The sequence below is a fragment of the Epinephelus fuscoguttatus genome, linkage group LG19 (genome assembly GCF_011397635.1).
Source record: "Epinephelus fuscoguttatus linkage group LG19, E.fuscoguttatus.final_Chr_v1".
Lineage (NCBI taxonomy): Eukaryota > Metazoa > Chordata > Actinopteri > Perciformes > Serranidae > Epinephelus > Epinephelus fuscoguttatus.
In genome coordinates, this window is record NC_064770.1 from 5,476,833 (window position 1) to 5,496,535 (window position 19,703).

Below are 19,703 nucleotides of genomic sequence, written 5' to 3' on the forward strand. Positions count from 1 at the left end.
CCCTCAAGATTGAATGAATAAATGAAGAAAAAAAAAATCCAGGTGTGACATTTTGACGTTTGTGATGTTGCCAGAAGGTTTTAAAAGTAGCTGATAGCAGTTAATGGCTAACTCAAAGAAGAAGAAGAGCGACCAAAAATGTTCGCAAATTGAGAAAAAAATGAGGTCTGGGAGTTCCTTACTCTCCAAACAGGGGATGAGATCAGCTGCCATATAAAGAGATGGTAAATGATTGTTATCGCCATGTTGATGCGATTGTTATTGTTTATATAGCGCTGCCAATGCATATGTTACATGTCACACCAGAGGCTGATGTTAATGTGTTACATGTCATGCCCGTCATTTGTCTTTTGCTTGCGGGATACACACTGGAGCAGCATGATGCCGTTGGTGTTTGGTTTTGTGTAAAAATGCAAAGGTGGCCTATAGCGCGATCTCTGTGTAAAAAGGGCTATAGATGCATAAAGTAAGTATTTTCATGAGGAAAATTGGTAATTCCTGAATAAATAACTATGTATATCAATAATCTGTGTTACTTACCTGCTGACATATATGCTGATACAACATATCAGTGGTAAGCTACAACCATAATTAGCAGGAGTATTACCAATAATAACAGCAGTAACTACTGCACAGTATAATTGTATAGTAATGGTTGTATCAGTAGTGGTACAAGCAATAACAGTCGATAAATCCTGGCTTACTGCCAACTTCTGGACTCAACTTTGCATGAACAGTTTAGGCGTCATTCTTCAGTTTATTCACAACTGACTTCAATATTTTCCTAGTGATAAATTGTGTTGGTAAATCCTATCTCAGCCTATTGTTAACAGCTGTGCAGTACTTACATCTTGGTTTGTTTTTCTTTTTTGACTAGTAGCAACAGCAACATAACTAAAAACATGTACTGTATGTTTTGGATGGAGTGCTGTTTTTAGTCTGGATGCACCGTAGTCACCAGAGAAAAATAATGGCATTGTAAGTTTCTTCAAACCATGAATACGTTACATTTGCACATTTCATGCATATTATCAACATTTCTAATATAACAGGGGATATGAGCTGACTTTGTCATCCAGTGGTAAAGGGGATGGTATATGGCTTGTCATTAAGGGGAGACCCCTAACAAGCTGCAGACCACTGTTCAAGACCAGCAAACAACATAACTGATTATGATTTAGCGAGTCATCGCTGTTTTTCCAGCTGCTTTTTAGGGACCAATCATGGGTGTTTTGCAGCTAACTATTGCTGTCACGAAAAGTGGTTGTTTTTTACAGAGACATTACTGCATTTCACAGCAGATTCATGGCCATTTATCCATGATGGACATTGGAGATAATGATGCGAGTATACCAGCTGTGAATCTGTAGAACTTTTACCTTGTTAATTGAGGTTGAAATATCGCTGTGGTCACAAAGCCAAGCTTTGATATACAGTATCAGTATGAGAAAGCACCCAGAAAATCATTTTCCTCATACCCTCCCTCAACAAGAAAACACAATCCATAATGTATGCAACCAAATCCAAACCTGTTTCGTAACCTCTGATGTTTCTGAAAGCCCCTTAGCTGCAGCATCACCAGTGCGGAAAATGCACTGTTCTTCACCTGTCAAATCATCCTGGGCGTGTAAGAGTGTGTGTGTGTGTGTGTGTGTGTGTGTAAGAGTGTGTGTGTGTGTGTGTGTGTGTGTGTGGAACCTCTCCCTGTCCCTCGACAACCACTCCCTGCGGCAGTTGCTGCAAATAGGAAATAAATAAATAAGAGTGTGTTCTTAGACAGCTTGTCTAGATGAATAATAGTTATGTTGGACAACTTAATAGGAATATGTTCTTGGTCGAGTATCTCATGTTGCTACAAAGACGCATTCAGTTTACTTCCCTCATGGAAGAGAGCTACAGCTAATGGAAAAATATATCAAGGAACCCTAAGTGAGAACTTATAAGTCAGATCCATTGTACACTGTGTAAACAACAAGATCAACCAGTCACCAGAAGTTATTCTCAACAGAGGTCAGTGCAGAACAGGCACAGTTGCTGAGCTCTTTGTGGTCTACAGATGTCAAAGGTCATCTTGATTTGTGATTAAGTTTAAATAAAGAAGGTAAAAAGGAAACAAATGCTCTCTCTCTCTCTCTCTCTCTCTCTCTCTCTCTCTCTTACAGACACATTGGATGCATTCACAAATAATCGGTCCAACCACAAGAGAGGACACTGGCACAAATTGGACCATTCATTTGGAGTGCTGTTGGAAAATAAATACTGTTTGGTTATTCAGAGCATCATACTCTCGGAGCAAGGAACATACTCTGGGCACAGACAGAGCAGCAGAATGCCAAGCACAGTGAAAGTAATACGTAACTGTTCATTAATTCATACAGAAATAGAACACTCTATTTCTTCAAACAGCAGCACTTTCATTTGTGCTGTCTATTGTTTTTCTAACCAACTTAAAATAAAAACAGCTATGTTTCCATGGAAACCACGTACCCTGCGCTCAAGCACTGGGTCCAACCTGTGCAGCTGCAGCAACAGAAAGTTTGCTTTGAAGGTGTGTTCACACACGACCTGTTTTTTTTTTTCCGCTGGTGCTCGGTTCACCCTTTTGATATCGCTTCATCGCTCAGTTGCAATCGCTTGTCAATGTGGCAGAAATCAACAGACTCGCTTTTTCGCTTTGATGACGGCGTTGAAGCAATCAGGGTATTTTGGGGCTTGACTGTCATGACATGTCAGCTTCATTAAAAGTAGGCTATAGCTGCAAATTAAAAGCAACAATATATGTAAAAACACACAGAGACAATACACCTGAACATTTATACCTCCGACCGCGGCAGCGGCTTAAAAACAGCGCCCCTCCAAGTGCCGCAGTCCCGCCAGCTGGCGCGGTCACTGTTGAGATTGCATTCGTTTTTTACTATTAACAAAATGTTTTTTTATTGACAGTATGAATGGTTTCGTTTTCAAATAAATATTTGGAAACGAAAATGTATGCTTTGGTGTACTTTTACAGAGTTTTGCAATATGTACAGTACAGGCCAAAAGTTTGGACACACCTTCTCATTCAATGCATTTTCTTTATTTTCATGACTATTTACAGTGTAGATTCTCACTGAAGGCATCAAAACTATGAATGAACACATGTGGAGTTATGTACTTAACAAAAAAAGGTGAAATAACTGAAAACATGTTTTATATTCTAGTTTCTTCAAAATAGCCACCCTTTGCTCTGATTACTGCTTTGCACACTCTTGGCATTCTCTCCATGAGCTTCAAGAGGTAGTCACCTGAAATGGTTTTCCAACAGTCTTGAAGGAGTTCCCAGAGGTGTTTAGCACTTGTTGGCCCCTTTGCCTTCACTCTGCGGTCCAGCTCACCCCAAACCATCTCCATTGGGTTCAGGTCCGGTGACTGTGGAGGCCAGGTCATCTGCCGCAGCACTCCATCACTCTCCTTCTTGGTCAGATAGCCCTTACACAGCCTGGAGGTGTGTTTGGGGTCATTGTCCTGTTGAAAAATAAATGATCGTCCAACTAAACGCAAACCGGATGGGATGGCATGTCGCTGCAGGATGCTGTGGTAGCCATGCTGGTTCAGTGTGCCTTCAATTTTGAATAAATCCCCAACAGTGTCACCAGCAAAACACCCCCACACCATCACACCTCCTCCTCCATGCTTCACAGTGGGAACCAGGCATGTGGAATCCATCCGTTCACCTTTTCTGCGTCTCACAAAGACACGGCGGTTGGAACCAAAGATCTCAAATTTGGACTCATCAGACCAAAGCACAGATTTCCACTGGTCTAATGTCCATTCCTTGTGTTTCTTGGCCCAAACAAATCTCTTCTGCTTGTTGCCTCTCCTTAGCAGTGGTTTCCTAGCAGCTATTTGACCATGAAGGCCTGATTCGCGCAGTCTCCTCTTAACAGTTGTTCTAGAGATGGGTCTGCTGCTAGAACTCTGTGTGGCATTCATCTGGTCTCTGATCTGAGCTGCTGTTAACTTGCGATTTCTGAGGCTGGTGACTCGGGTGAACTTATCCTCAGAAGCAGAGGTGACTCTTGGTCTTCCTTTCCTGGGTCGGTCCTCATGTGTGCCAGTTTCCTTGTAGTGCTTGATGGTTTTTGCGACTCCACTTGGGGACACATTTAAAGTTTGTGCAATTTTCCGGACTGACTGACCTTCATTTCTTAAAGTAATGATGGCCACTCGTTTTTCTTTAGTTAGCTGATTGGTTCTTGCCATAATATGAATTTTAACAGTTGTCCAATAGGGCTGTCGGCTGTGTATTAACCTGACTTCTGCACAGCACAACTGATGGTCCCAACCCCATTGATAAAGCAAGAAATTCCACTAATTAACCCTGATAAGGCACACCTGTGAAGTGGAAACCATTTCAGGTGACTACCTCTTGAAGCTCATGGAGAGAATGCCAAGAGTGTGCAAAGCAGTAATCAGAGCAAAGGGTGGCTATTTTGAAGAAACTAGAATATAAAACATGTTTTCAGTTATTTCACCTTTTTTTGTTAAGTACATAACTCCACGTGTGTTCATTCATAGTTTTGATGCCTTCAGTGAGAATCTACACTGTAAATAGTCATGAAAATAAAGAAAAAGCATTGAATGAGAAGGTGTGTCCAAACTTTTGGCCTGTACTGTATACAGCCTACCTGTATGTATCAAAATGTATAATTTTCAGCAGCGGTCGGAGGTATAAATGCTCAGAAGTCTAGTGTGTTTCATTTTTGTAACTTAAAGGCTTCAGAAAACATACAAGACACATTTTTAGTAAAAGTCATAGGAAGAGAAGCTTGTAGGTTTCATCTAAACAGAGTTATTTACATTATAAAAACCGTTGTGGCGTTTCTAGAACAAGTGCACTTACATTGATCACTTCCATAAAATAAAACGAGAAATTGGAGAAGATAGAAAAGATTATTAAAATTAAATTAGGGAACTGATCACAAATGTATTGTGTCTGTGTGTTTTTACATCTATTGTTGCTTTTAATTTGCAGCTATACTTTTAATGAAGCTGACATGTCATGACAGTCAAGAACCCCCCCGGGATTCCAGAATTCCGGCAGCCAATCAGTGTTGAGCTGCAAGCGATAGGACCCAGCGAAATACCGCTCCAGATGAGGTTTCTCATCTCAAGCAACGAGCGAAAAATCCCTCTGTCGCTGTCGCTCGGAGCCCAGGCGATTTTTCTCCCGGGCGAATATACGCTCAATTGCCCGTTTGCATTGACTTTGTACGTACTCGTCGCTAGTGAAAAAAAAAAAAAAAAAACAGGTCCGGTGTGAACACACTTTTACTCATACATTATCATTCTATTCTATTAGACATTTGTGTAAAATTTAGTCATAATTAGTGTGTAAATTCTTGAGTTTTGGCCAAAAGCATGTTTTGTGACCTTAACCTTTGACTTTCAACCACCAAATTTAAATGTTTCATTTTTAAGTTCAGGCGGACGTTTGTGCCAAATATGAATCAATTCCCCCAACGCATTCTTGGGAATTCACGTTCACAAGAATGAGACAGATGCAAGGTCACAGTGACCATGACCTTTGACCATCAAATTGTAATCAGTTAAAAATGAGTCCAAGTGACAAGATGTTTGTACCAACTTTGAAGAAACTCCCTAAAGAAATTCTTGAGATATTACATTAACCAGGGTGAGATGTAAGGTCACAGTGGCCTTGAACTTTGACCTTTGACCATCAAAATCTAATCAGTTCATTGTTGAGTCCAAGTGGACCAAATGTTAAGAAATTCCCTCAAGGTATTCTTGATACCATGTTCACAAGAATGAGACAGATAAGGTCACAGTAACCTTGACCTTTAACCTATGACATCAACATCTAATCAATTCATCCTTGAGTCATTGAGTAGATAGTTGTGCCATATTTGGAGGTGTTTCAGAGATATCGCATAAGAAGAGAATGGACAGACGGACATGCAAATCGACAGACGTTTTCAAGCTCTGCCACTCTCTCTCTCTTGCTGCCCAAACAAAGCCATGAAGCCTCTTTGATGAAAAAATCAACAGCGGCTTACATTGTTAACTAGGGTGCCTCCGCACACAGGATAATGTCTAAAAGTCAGGATTTTCCCTGCATTCCAGCATCAAGACAAAGGACATAATTTGTGACAAATGACAAAGCACTTTCATGTAGCATCTAAATAAACTTCCAGACATGTGATGAGTGAAGCAGGCACAGGCTTCAGCTCTGTGGATCCTGAAGGGCTTTGATCACCACAATATTTTCCACTGCACCCCAAATTACAAATAATGGCCCAAAAATAAAAAAAAATCAGATCAGACAATGTTCTGCACTGAATCAGATATCTGACTGTGTGGCATAAATTCAAACCAATTGCTGAGTCACATGTCCAGTCCTATTGAAGACAGCTGTTCCAAAAGGGACTACAGATAAATATCAAAACACACATTAATAATGTTGGTAAACAGAAATTCAGTGCTTGCTGACGCGCAGGCAAGAGGGAGGAAGTTGTGTGCAGCATGCATTCTTACTGTGTTGACTGGTAAGCTCTTTCATGCACAGCTGAGTTGGCTTTTATGCATAGTTACATAAACAGTTATTATCCCTGTAACTGAAAGGGTGACAGGCAAAGACAGGAAACACCCCTTAAGTTTTATTACCACACTCCAGATTCAAAATAATACAGATAAGTATCAATTAAGCACATGATATTGTATTGTTATTGCGTGGTAAAGTATGACATCAGCGAGCTGGGTGCATCCATCCATTATCTATAACTGCTTATTGCATTCAGCATGACAGTGGGCAAGAGGCAGAGCACCACACCATAGACTGTATATAAAGATGCACAACGTGTCTCTACTTACCCCCACTGTACAGAAGTGGAGCTAAAATATCCCAGATACAGCCGCTGCCATCTTGCTCAGGGGAGGTTATTTGGAGCCAGAGTCTGCGCAGTTGTGATCACTGCAGTTTTCCGCCCATACACCTGTCTGACCAATCAATAGCAGCGGCACTGAATGCGAGCCCACCGATTGCTAATGATGTACAAATGAAGCTTCGTGAACCACCAGTTGTATACACTGAACCCACCAGATGGCACTCTTGGGGTAATGAAAAAGGCTCAAGGGATGGCAATGCAGTTTGGTTTCAACCCTTTGTTGAACAAAGAGTGCCAGAGTGGACCCAAAAAATAAAGAAAATGGTTCATGAAGCTTTATTTGGCCATTGCTAGTTGAAACCAAACTGCATTGCCATCCCTTGAGCCTTTTTCATTACGAGCGGAGATTTCCTCTGTTCATATGAAGCCAGGATAAATCCCGAAGTATAAGTCCCTAAAGGATAAATCACACACATGACTTAAAATGCTATTTTAGTGTAGGCTTTACTGTCTTCACAATTTATTGTTTCCTATCTGTGAAATACAAGTAAATACAAGCTTTGTTTCCACTGAGCTTACAGAAACTGACAGGACGTCTGCGTCACCGCGACGCTGAGTGTAGGGTGGGCGAGTCCAACTTTCTGTCAACAAACACCCCCACTTTCACAGGTAACTTAGCCAGGCTTTATTTATTTATTTTTTTATTTATTTTTTTTTTTTTTAAGATATTTTTTGGGGCATTTTGGCCTTTAATTAATAGGACAGACAAGCGTGAAAGGGGGAGAGAGAGAGGGAGTGACATGCACCAAAGGGCCACAGGCTGGAGTTGAACCTGGGAACTAAGCCACCGACGCCCCGAGGGCGGGCTTTATGACCTTTACTGGAGCCAGCCACCAGGGGATGGTCGAGATGTTTGGCTTCATTTCTGGGGAGCTGTCATGTCGTCCATCTCTGAAGACAGTCAATGTACCACACCCTAGACAGGTTGCCAGACTATCACAGGACAAACACATAGAGATGCATGCACGCTCACATTCACATTCATGGGCAATTTAGAGTCAACAACCTCACCTAACCTAATCTGAATGTCTTTGGACTTTGGGGAGGAAGCTGGAGAACCCTGAGGAAACCTACTCTGACACAGGGAGAACATGCAAACTCCAGGGTATGAACCCAGAATCCTCTTGCTGTGAGGTGACAACAGAAACCACTGTACCACCTTGCCACCCAGATATCTGAATATCCACAGGTGCTGAGTGCATTTTAACAGGTAATACTGATGCATTTGTGGTAGGGCTGTAACGGTACATGTATTTGTGTCAAACCGTTCGGTACGCGACTTTCGGTTCGGCACGACCCTGTACCAAATTATTGGGCGCAGGATATTATTTTATTTTATTTTGTTTTATTTTAATTCCGTTTTTGCGAGCCGAACCATTTAAAATATCTAGTTCCCCGACGGACATAATTGAGTGACGGACCGAGTCCCGTAAATCTCCGCTTTCACTTTGTGCAGCACATTCTTGCATTTTGACAACATGGCAAGTGAGCCTGACGAACCTGAAGACCCACCCGCAAACCTTAAGTCCTCCGTTTGGGAGCACTTTGGTTTCAGGGTAAAATACGAAGATGGAAATAAACAAGTGGGCAAGACAAAAGCAGTGTGCTGACACTGCAGAACAGCGGTCGGGTATGTACTTGGAAACACGTCTAACATGCTAACGCATCTAAAGCGACACCACCCGAGTTTGAACGTTAACCGGCACGACTAGAAAAAGCAATCTGATGCAAACTACGATATCGTCGTCGATTAAAAAGAAAGAGTGTTTCCCTGACCATTGCTCTAAAGAAATAACCAACGCCATTGGTGTTGAGTAAAATTGTTTAAGCTGCACTTTAGATATTGAAGCATGTTTTGTTTACTGCACTTTAACAAAGTGGGAGAGCTAAGTAAGTTCCTAGTAAAACTGAACCTGAGCAGGCTTTAAAGCTGACCAGCTGCACTATACTTTTTATTTTAATTCAGTAAAATTGTTTAAGCAGAAATTTATATTTATATTTTTCATTCAAAAAATGTGTTAAAAAAACAGCAGGATTTTATTTTTCACTTTTATATTTCTGTTTTCATTCAAACAATGTGAAAAAGCAGGATTTTATATATATTTGTTTCATTCAACAATTGTGTAAAAAGAGTTAACTGCTGTGGTGGTATGTTTTAATAAGGTTACCAATAAGTAAAAGATATTTAATAGTTGTCTATTTTTTTCATTACTGTACCGAAAAAAACCGAACCGTGACTTGTGTACCGAGGTACGTACCAAACCGAGATTTTTGTGTACCGTTACACCCCTAATTTGTGGTTACGTAATGTCAGTGTCACTTTGTCCAGTTGACAGTCAGGCACAAATTCAACATAACAGACATCAGACATAACAATATATAAGGCACCATAGCTATGATTGAGGTTGCGCTGTATGAGCCATGGGGCATCATGGTGGCCAGGCATTCTGCAGCTGACGTAATAAGGAAGTACTTAGGTGGGGGATCATCTTGACTGAACACCAACTGCCATGTGGTGGTAACCTGTCCCAACATTAAAAGTGAATTGTTTTAGTTTGTTTGTATGAAATACTGAAATAGTATTTTCACTAATTCTCTTGGGCAATATGACATTAAACACCAAAAGATTTCACTTATGTGATCAGAGGGAGGCTATTCTAAGCCTTTTATAACAAACCCATGACTGTGGAACTAATACAAAGAAAACACTTTCGGTCTAGTTGTAATGAACTGAAACGACATCTGGTTCTGTCGGCGATCTGCCCTCTGTCATAATGTGCTGAGCAGTTGAGCCTACACCCAGCTCAGTGCCCTGTCTCTCTGTCTCTCTTCATGTACTTCTTAAAGTTGGGGCAGACTAGACACTTTGACAGTGTCCCTGTCAACCTCTTTACTAACTGGAGGAAAGGCAGATTCAATGGAATGTAGCCTCTAAATTTTAATTGGGAAGAACCATCCAAATGTTACAAAAAGCAGCCCAAATTATTACAAGCTGCCAAAACCCTTTTAACCCACCAAATCTGTCTGGGGGCCTTGTTGCATGTTGAAGCCCTCTTTTTCTCTTAAAAGGGACCTATTATGCCCATTTTCAGGTTCACACTTCTATTGAAGGTTTTACTAGAACATGTTTATGATCAAAAAAATGCTTGATTTTCCTCTTACTGTCTGTACTGGAACACCCAGTCCTCTGTATCTCGGCATCTCTGCACTATCATTGCAGTCGGGGAATGACTGTAACAGAGAAGACCTGTGCTTTCTTCAGTGAAAAATCACAAATAAAAGCTTCTAAATACAACCAGGCTGGTTCCAGCAGGAATATGATCCAAAACAGGGAGAAATTAACAATATCAGGAATCAAGTTTACACATTTCTCTGATGTTAGCATGTAGCCACATGTACATTAGCATTGTACTTGCAGCATGTGAATGACTGTAACGGAGAATTCACCCATAAAAGCTTCTAAGCACAACTGAATGTGTTCCAGTAAGAATAAGACTGAAAGTCAGGGAGAAAATGACAACATTAGTAACCGAGTTTACGTTTCCCTGACGTTAGCATGTAGCTCCATGTACATTAGCAGTGAATTTGCAACCAGGGCATGACAGTGACGGAGATGAGCACTACTTTTTACCATGAGAAACCACCAATAAAAAAGCTTTTAAGCACAACCCGACATGTTCCAACAGGGATATGACCCAAAATCAGACAAAAAATTTAGACAACCAAGTGTACATGTTTTCCTGATGTTAGCATGTAACTTAATGTAGCAGTGTAGGCTACATAATATAAACACTTGCAGTAGCATGCCTGGACCAGATGATCATATAAATTAATCTATGATGTCATACTAAGTAGAAAAAAACTGTTGGAAAGGGAGTGTTCCCCGAGGTTTTTGCGCACAGGGATTACTTCTACATATGTTTACCTCATTATTTGAAACTTATTAATTTGAAAATTATTCATTTTAAATTAGATGTGACAAAATGTAGTGAGTTTTCTCATTTTATTAACTCAGTTTTCTCTCAAATAGAACAAAATAATAGAGAATAAATTAGAATGTCTTCAGTATTATGCTGTCCTGACTTGGATCTGTGCTGCACCACTGTTAAATTCACATCAGCAATGAATCTTTATCACATCAGCATTTTCAAACAGAGCCTGAAGGCTGAAGTTCCCTCAGAGGGAAAACCGGCTTCACCTGATGAAATGGTGATAAATCTACTCTCTCTCTCTCTCTCTCTCTCTCTCTCTCACACACACACACACACACACGCGCGCACACGCACGTCCAGAACCTGCAGGAGGACCGGAAGCTGTCGGATGAACAGGTGACGACTGCTGAGACTGTTTCTGAATTATTTAACAGCAATAAAAATAGATATGAAAGGTTTCACATATTAATGGGGTCTGTTACAGGTGAGGTGGTCAGAGGCTCCCCGCTGGTCACTGCTGGTCATACACACACAGGTACACAGTGAGCGAGCATACACACACATTTATGTTTAAATGCACAAACTGAACAGACACACACAGAGTCAAAGACTGAGAAAGAGGAGCAAAGAGTGCACCCACCCAATCACATGCACCGATGCTCACACACTCTCACTCTCTCTCTCTCTCTCTCTCTCTCTCTCTCACACACACACACACACACACACACACACACACTTGGCTAGCTCTCTGGCTGCTACGCCCGCTTGTCACAGCCAAAGAATGTGGAGTCAACAGCAGAAACAGAGACAGTGTGTGTGTGTGTGTGTGTGTGAGAGAGAGAGAGCGAGCAAGCGAGCGAGCGAGAGAGAGAGAGAGAGAGAGAGAGAGTTAAATACCAGTGGTGACAATTACATTGCTCCTAAAGGGCTCTTTCTATCTCACCACAGATGCATTTCACAGCTTCACCCTCAACATCTGTTGGGAATGAGACGCCTCTGCTGCCCACAGGGACACACACACACATGTGCACACACCCATGGTCACACACACATGCCAAAAAAGAAAGAAACAGAGAAGGAGAGGCGATTTTTCAGCAGAAATTATATTTTTACATGCACGAATTGTTTTTTTAACAAATCAGTAAGGCTCACTGAGAGAGAAAGAGAGGAATGTCATGCTGGGGCAGAATGCACTGAGACACGAGGCGACATGGGAAGCCACACTGGAGGGACCCACAAACCGCACAGTGTGTTTCCAAACAGTCTCATTTCAATTACATACACACAGACGCTCGCACACATGAAGCAGAGGCGCCAAAGCCCTGAGCACTGCAAGATCTCATTATCCATATTTATGTTTTTAATACAGACAGCAGCAGCATTGCTCTTATACACGCAGCACGCACCTCCAGCATCTTAAAAAATACTCTCTTCAACAATGCAGGTGAAACCCACATTAATCCCGCTCAGTGTGCACAGAGATGTGTGTTTATGGGAGATTTTAGGAGCTGAAGCCGTCACCCAGAGGAGTATCAGACTGATTGAAGTTTCAGGAGGACAGAGGAGATGCAGTTCACACACTGTTTCTAATGATGGCCGTCATGTCGTATGATAATGACTACCAACTGGAGGTCACTCTTCACCTTCCTCTTTTATTTACAGTGCATCTCCGGTGACCGAGCGCGTTATCTGATCACCATGCGTAAAAAGACAGGTCAGCTGGTTACCTTGTTAACTGGACAGCAGTCTGGAGCGGCTCCCCGTCTCAGCAGCTTCAACTTGTCCGCCTTTCCTCTCCTTAAATCCACAGTCTGTACAGTTCAGGCGCAGATCCGCTCCTATAGGTTCGTTCGCCTCTGTGCCCTCTCTGTCTTGCTTATGTCTCCCGTTAAACACGGTGTGCAGCACGCAGCCAGCCGGGCGGAGTGTTGGGGAGCGAACCGGCAGCGGCTCGGCTGCTACAGCGTCACAGTAGAGGAGGGGAAAGTGAAGAGGTCTCACTCTGATGGCGAGAGGCGTCGTTTGTATGGTGTATGGTCAATGCTGCCATGCAGTGCATTGTGGTACAAGTGCTGCGGTGCCCCACCTGCTTCGTTCCGAATTTTTACTAAGAAAGGAAAATTTGATCTTAGGTTTATATATATTATCACCTGTAGTGACTGTCTGCCTCTCAAATATCACAAAAATAGCTGATATAAAAACGTATTTTGCAACTGAATTGACCGTTTTGCATCGTAATCTTTATAGTTTTCCAGTTCTGGTATCTCTTCGTCTATATTGGACCATGCTTGATTTATGTCCAGTGCTGATATTAAAGGTCCAGTGTGTACGACTGAGGGGGATATATTGGCATAAATTGATTATGGTAAAATAAGTATGTTTTCTTTAGTGTACAGTCACCTGAAAATAAGAATTGTTGTGTTTTCATTACGTAGGAATGAGCCGTTTATATCTATAGGGGCGGGTTCTCTTCAAAGGAGATCACCATGTTGCAACTCCATGTAGTTAGACGTCCCTCCACCACGAGAAACTCAGAAACACACTCTTTTTTAAACTACTTTATGCAGTTTTTCTCCTGGTTTGTTTGTTTTGGAGAAGAAGAATGCACACAATAGCATGTTGTGGGCGAGCCCCAAGATGCCAAATAGCGTTAGAGGTACACTGACTTGTAACATGAAACTGCTTTAGTGCTTTTAGTGATTCTAATCACCAGGGGCCTCATGTACAAAGGGTGCGTACGCACAAAAACGTGGCGTACGTCCTTTTCCACGACAAAGTTCAGATGTATCAAGAGTGAAATGACCGTGGAAATGTGCGGTGCCTCACGCCAACTGCGTACGCACGTTTCTACAGCTGTTGATCCTTTGGTGACACTTAGAGGTGATGCTGGGAAACTGTTATAATAAATAAATGTGGAAACAATTAGTCCTCAAGAGTGATGTGCACATCAGAGAAACATCAACAATTAACACTGATGAACAATTAACACACTCACGTGTCTGCAATTAGATGAGTGGATATAAAAGCATGCGCAAAGTCGTGCCAAAAATACCGTTAACAACAATGGCTGTTTTAGTAGTATTTGCCACATTGGTTCCCGAGGGCAATCCTCCTGGAACTGTGCGCAGAGCTGCGGCCGACCTTGGAGCGCAACACAGTGAGGAGCCATGCGCTGCCTGTGTCCATACAGGTGCTGACCACACCGGGACTCCTAGCAACACGGGCATTCCAGAGGGAGCTGGCCGACCGATCAGGACTGTGCCAGTCAACCCTCAGCCGAGTCATGCCAGCTGTATGGGACGGCATTATCCGCATGTCAGCCAGGTATATCAAATTCCCATACAATGCAGCTGAACAGGCCAACATTAAAGCGCAATTTGCAGCAAGAGCCGGTTTTCCTAATGTAATTGGAGCTATCGACTGCACACACATGGCCACAGTATAAAAGCACCATCACAGGATGACTGTGTTTTTGTTAACAGGAAGTATTTTCATTCGATCAATGTACAGATCATATGTGATACACAAATGCAATTAACCAACATTTTGGCGAGGTGGCCTGGTTCAATGCACGATTCATACATTCTGAGTAACAGCATGGTTGGGAACAGACTACAAGCTGGCACTGTGCGCGACGGGTGGCTTCTTGGTGACTAAATAATTTATTTGTTTAATTGTCCTAATATTAATAATCCCCCTGATGCGCATTGAACATGTGCGCCCCCAAATATTATCCTGCCTTCACAGCATCAGTACTAGTCAGTGGTTAAAGTTAGTGACTTGTTGTTTTTGCTGGTTAAACTGCAGCTTCAGAGCTTTCTAACAAGCCCCTGATTGTCTCTGTGTGTAAAGTACTCATGTCAATAAACCTATGTGTAAAGTGCGACATTTCCTAATCAGCCTCACCTTTTCCCCAGTGCACTTACAATGGCGTGTGATCCGTGTAAGTGGTGTATAAAAAACAAATGGAAACTGTAAATCCAGTTCACATAATTATTTGTCTTTCAATTGACCCCAGGCGACTCTCTGTTCAAACGGGGTGAGCTCCTCCTCTTCTGTCCCCCCGCCTGTTTTGGCCACACTTTGGCAGTGGGCAGCCCTCCTCTGCTTCACGTCCTCCTTAATGTCGGACCACTTCTTTTTTAATTCTGCGTGTGTACGCTTTTCTGTCCCCACAGCATTGACAGCCTGACACACACTCTCCCACTCACTCCTTTTGCGTTTAATATTGATGCCAGAGGACAGCGTGCCAAAAAGTACATTTTTGTGCACCTCCACTAGCGTCTGCAATTTGCATTCTGTGAAATTTTTCTTTTTTCCCGTCTTACTCATTCTTTTGTTTTAGTTTTCTGATGGTGCAGAGAGGGGGATCTCAGGTGCAGGGTTCATTTAAATATGATTTGCATATTTAAATGGGGGTGTGGACAGGGAGGGGTCGGGTACTCCAACATGTGCGCTCAATTCCACGTTGATTGGGATGTACAAAGGAAATGTGCTTGGATTCATACATCTGGATATTTTTGTGCATACGACATTTACTGGATTTAAGCGTACGCCATGTTTCAGTAGGAAATCCACGCAAGTCTTTGTACATGAGGCCCCTGGTCTGTTTGTTTTCAAGAAGAAAAGACCTCTGTGGACAATTCGGCTCCCAATAAAAACTTCCTGAACAGTGAACACTGAAGGAATTTTGCTCGGCAGAAGTTTTTAGCTGGTTGCCATCTACACTTCACTGGTAGACATGACCAAATCCCTCTAAATATTATGCACTTCACCTTTAAACACCAGGTCAGCTTATTTTGGAGAGGTGGAGACCTTTGCAGATAATTTGGTAAAAACCTCCTGAGCATCTGGATCAGAAGTAAGGTGAACAAATATTTAATTATCAGTAAAATAAGGTGAGCAAGCTGCCTGTCTCCAACATTCGAAACTGCATCAGTGAAACACTGATTTGAAATGTGAAACTGATTTGTTCAGTGTTTTAACCTGTTTAAATCTCCTGGTTTGTTTGTTTTAGAGAGGAAGTGACCTCTGCCTATAATTCAGCTCCCAGTAAAAACCTCCTGAAGTACAAACACTGAAGGATTTCTAACCAGAAGTTTCAACTGGTTGCAATCTGCAATCATTACCACTAGACTGCACTAAATCCCCCTAGATCTTAAAAATCGGCAGTGTTGGATTGGCCATCGGGGGTACGGGAGAATTCCCAGTGGGCTGCTCTAGTGTGGGCTGGTAGTAAGCTTTTTTTTTTCTTTTTTTTCTCTTTTCTTTTCTTTTTTTTAAAATTTATTTTGGTTTTTGGCTAATTGGTCCACAGAGCAGATAGATGATGGGCCCACTGGTTTGTCTCTCATCTGAACACTGGCCAATCACGGTCCACCCCCATCCTACTGGCCCCCGCCCCCCCAGACAACGTCTTGCATGAGAGAGGAGATAACGAGTAATGAAGAAAAGTGAGAAGGAAGCTATGTGTACAAATGGAGCCGACTAATAAAAAGCACAGAGGGGGGGCAGAGAAGGTGAGAGATAAAAAGATTAAATTTCTACAGGTGGAGGCCACCAAGTAAGTGAAAATTACAGATTTGTTTGCAGGGGCCAGGGCTAGCAGTGGTGGTGCATGTGCATCTGCTACCGCTTGTCTGCAACAGGTGCGCCATCAGGACAGTGATGATGGAGGAGAGGAACGGAGTGAGGCCAGAGATCCCACCGTTGCAGAGGGACAGGACGGCAGGGAACAGGAGGAGGCTCACAGGGTAGGAGAGGGAGGCATGCCAGGTGATAGAGGTGAAGTGGTAAGCAGCACTACAGGGAGTGTATGTCTAGCTATTTGAACTTGACACAATAAATAACAAATGACAAATAATAACAAATAACTGTTTTTTTTCTGCTAGCTATTAGCTGTCTGCAAACTGAACACTAGCTGACTGCATTTTAAGAGTTTCTAGCTCCTAGAAGATTGTCAGACCTCTACACACCACTGTGATCTTTATAAGAAAGTAGGATGGTCCTCCCTCAGTGAAAGGAGGGCCCAACATCGCATATTGTTTGTATATAAGTCTATCTGCACTCTACTCCAATACCACTCAGCTAAGTAGTGGTATTTGGTGCTGGTATGTTCATATATTGAAGGGGAGTACAAGGATGGGTGATGTCCAGCCGATTGTGGTGTGGTGGGCTGGGCAAAAGTCCAGGGCTGATTTTATATCTCAGTCCAGCCCTGCAAATCGGACATTTAAGTGCCAGTCTAAGTCTTTTATGTAGTGAGGCTGCAAAATGCCTAAAAAACTTTGAAGAGACTTTTAAAAGACTTAAGTCTGATACCATCTCACATCTTATAATAATAATATGACAATATGAGCTTTTAGTCACACACTATAAAACATTGTAAAACCTAAAGTCACTTTTACAATGCAGATACACAATAAGTTACACAATAAAATGTGTAAAATTAACACTCTTAAACAAAAGATAAATACAAAACAAACACAAGACAAAATAAATAGTAAAGCAAGTACACTTCACAGGGACAAAAAAAACACATTAAGATATACAGGAGCATTTATTATAAAGCATCATTCAGCAGAAACCTAAACTGTTGTAGTATTAAAATGTGTTCAGCTTAATGGAGTCCCAAAGCATATTCCACTTACAGTATGAGGGTCATAATAGGTAAATGCAGTTTTTCTCAGTTCTCTATTCATACATGGAATATCCAAGGTAATGCAACCTGCACATGCACCTGTGTGTAAGTATGGTATTCCTAAATCTTTAAAAGTGATGAGAAATAAACAATGTTAGCTTGTTAAGGATAGCTTTGTAATTAAAACTGAAGAAAAAAAAACAGCGTTGTTTGCTTGGATTGGTTAATGATGGCCACCCTACCTTCTCATACATACAATACAATGATCGGTCTTACAACTGTGTCATTCACAGCATCAAGGGGCTTGAGGGTATATGGGCAGCAGCATGCATGTAAATAACATCTGCACAGTCAAGCATGAATAAAAATGTTGCCTGAAACAACCTACTGCTAAACATAAGGCAGTATTTCTAAAGAATCTAACTAAAATCAACACTCCTTAGTCTTCTCTTCAAAAACTAATTTTTCATGAAACCAGATACCCAGATACTTATAACATGGGGCTTCTTTTATTTGAGCCCCACTTGTATTAGTGATAGTAAAACTTTGAAGATTTTTCTTTTGGGATCATGTGAAGAGCCTCAGTTATTCTTATCTTGGTTAATTAGGGCCTTCTGAATAGACAAATTCTGTTTGTAGTTAGGGGAAAGTGAATAACTGTGTCATCAGCATAGTAATAAATTGAGCTGTTACTAGCCAATGAGTCCAGGTTATTTACATACAAGGTGAACAGGATAGGACCTAGTATTGAGCCCTGGGGCACCCCTTTTGTAACTACAACTAAACGTCATCAAGTTTATCGAAGACACAGGTGTGAAGGGCCTGATCACAGATAACAACAACTATCACCAAGGAGATGATAATGGACTTTTGGGAAGAGCCAGTTAGTTTATGTCCCTGGTCTATTTTCTTTTCTTTATTATTTAATAATAGTACAAGGGTGTCTAAACTTTCCTGAGTAGAGGTCAGATTAGATAATGTGAAAATACCTGAGGGCCTACTGCTTCTTGCATCATCTGGGTTATTTATAAAGACAAAATCACATATAAATGACACAAATGCAATGAAAGCGGAGGCCCTCGCTGACTTTGCTAATTTTTGCTGTGACCATGTCAGTTCCTACTTGGTGCATGTTTACAAATGATATGATAGTGCTGCCATTGTGAGATACAGAAAAAAAGTAAATTTACTTAATCAACCAATATTGTGTGGCAGGCCACGTGCAGTATGTTTTGAGATCATAGCTATGGGGCCATTTAAAATTGGTCCACAATTTGCCCTTGGGCCAGACTCCGCACAGGCCTGGCCTAGTATAACACAAGACAAGAAGACATACACATACACAAGCAGACAGATGGACAGAGTCAGAAGAGTGGCTGTACAGAGGAGCAGAATTGCTTTTTGTCTACTATGTAACTCCTGCAGCTTGTTCAAAAATTTTATTTTTTTTATTTATTTATTTTTTTAATTAGTTGCTTTGATACAAAAACATGGGAACTGCTCAAATAGTTGTTTTTTTTTTGTTTTGTTTGTTTGTTTCAAATAAAGCCAAGACATCAATATCCTCCTTGACAAAAAACTGCCTCAGGGTAAATCTTTCCTCAAAATCTAGTTTCCAAACATGATGAAGGTGGCAGTCTTAGCAGATGCAGGATTTTTGTGGGTATATTGGAACACAACACAAATATAATAGTAATTTTACTGTACATGAAGTTACATTAAGGAAATGTTATTCTATTACATAACCACAGAGGTCAGGGCATGGGTATTAGTGAAAGACTGCTATAGTGAACATTATGTGACCAGGCTAGACTGTCAGAACTTGCTGCAGTACGCTAATGAGTTCAGTGTTTCCTTGCACTATTCTTAGCGACGTGACACATAAAGGCTATTTCAACTTAGAGAACATTGTCAATAAAATAAACAGGCAGTAACATAAACTGGGTTACGCATCATCTCATTAACTAAGCTAAGCACGTCGTGGGTTAAGCTTATAGCCTGCTTATTACCACATAAGCTTGACACACTGCAGTACTGACAGTTAGTATTATAGTACCATAAAGAAATAATGTAAGGCATTATTTATGATAAGTTTCATTGTCACCAAAGCACACTGTTGTAACAAAGGATACTGATAAAAAAAAAAAAAAAATACTGAAGAACGGAGGAGCCAAGTGAGGGGAATTA

The 19,703-nt window shown here is 41.4% G+C and overlaps 1 protein-coding gene across 1 annotated transcript in view; it reads right to left on the reverse strand.

Moving 5' to 3' along the window:
- LOC125878809 (junction plakoglobin-like) overlaps positions 1-13,045 on the reverse strand; it is a 237,920-nt gene extending 224,875 nt beyond the window's left edge. The window contains exon 1 of the mRNA XM_049560200.1: positions 12,604-13,045. The gene's annotated coding sequence lies outside the window, so the exon portion shown is untranslated. The remainder of the gene's footprint in view (positions 1-12,603) is intronic.
- Between the last annotated feature and the right edge of the window lie 6,658 nt (positions 13,046-19,703).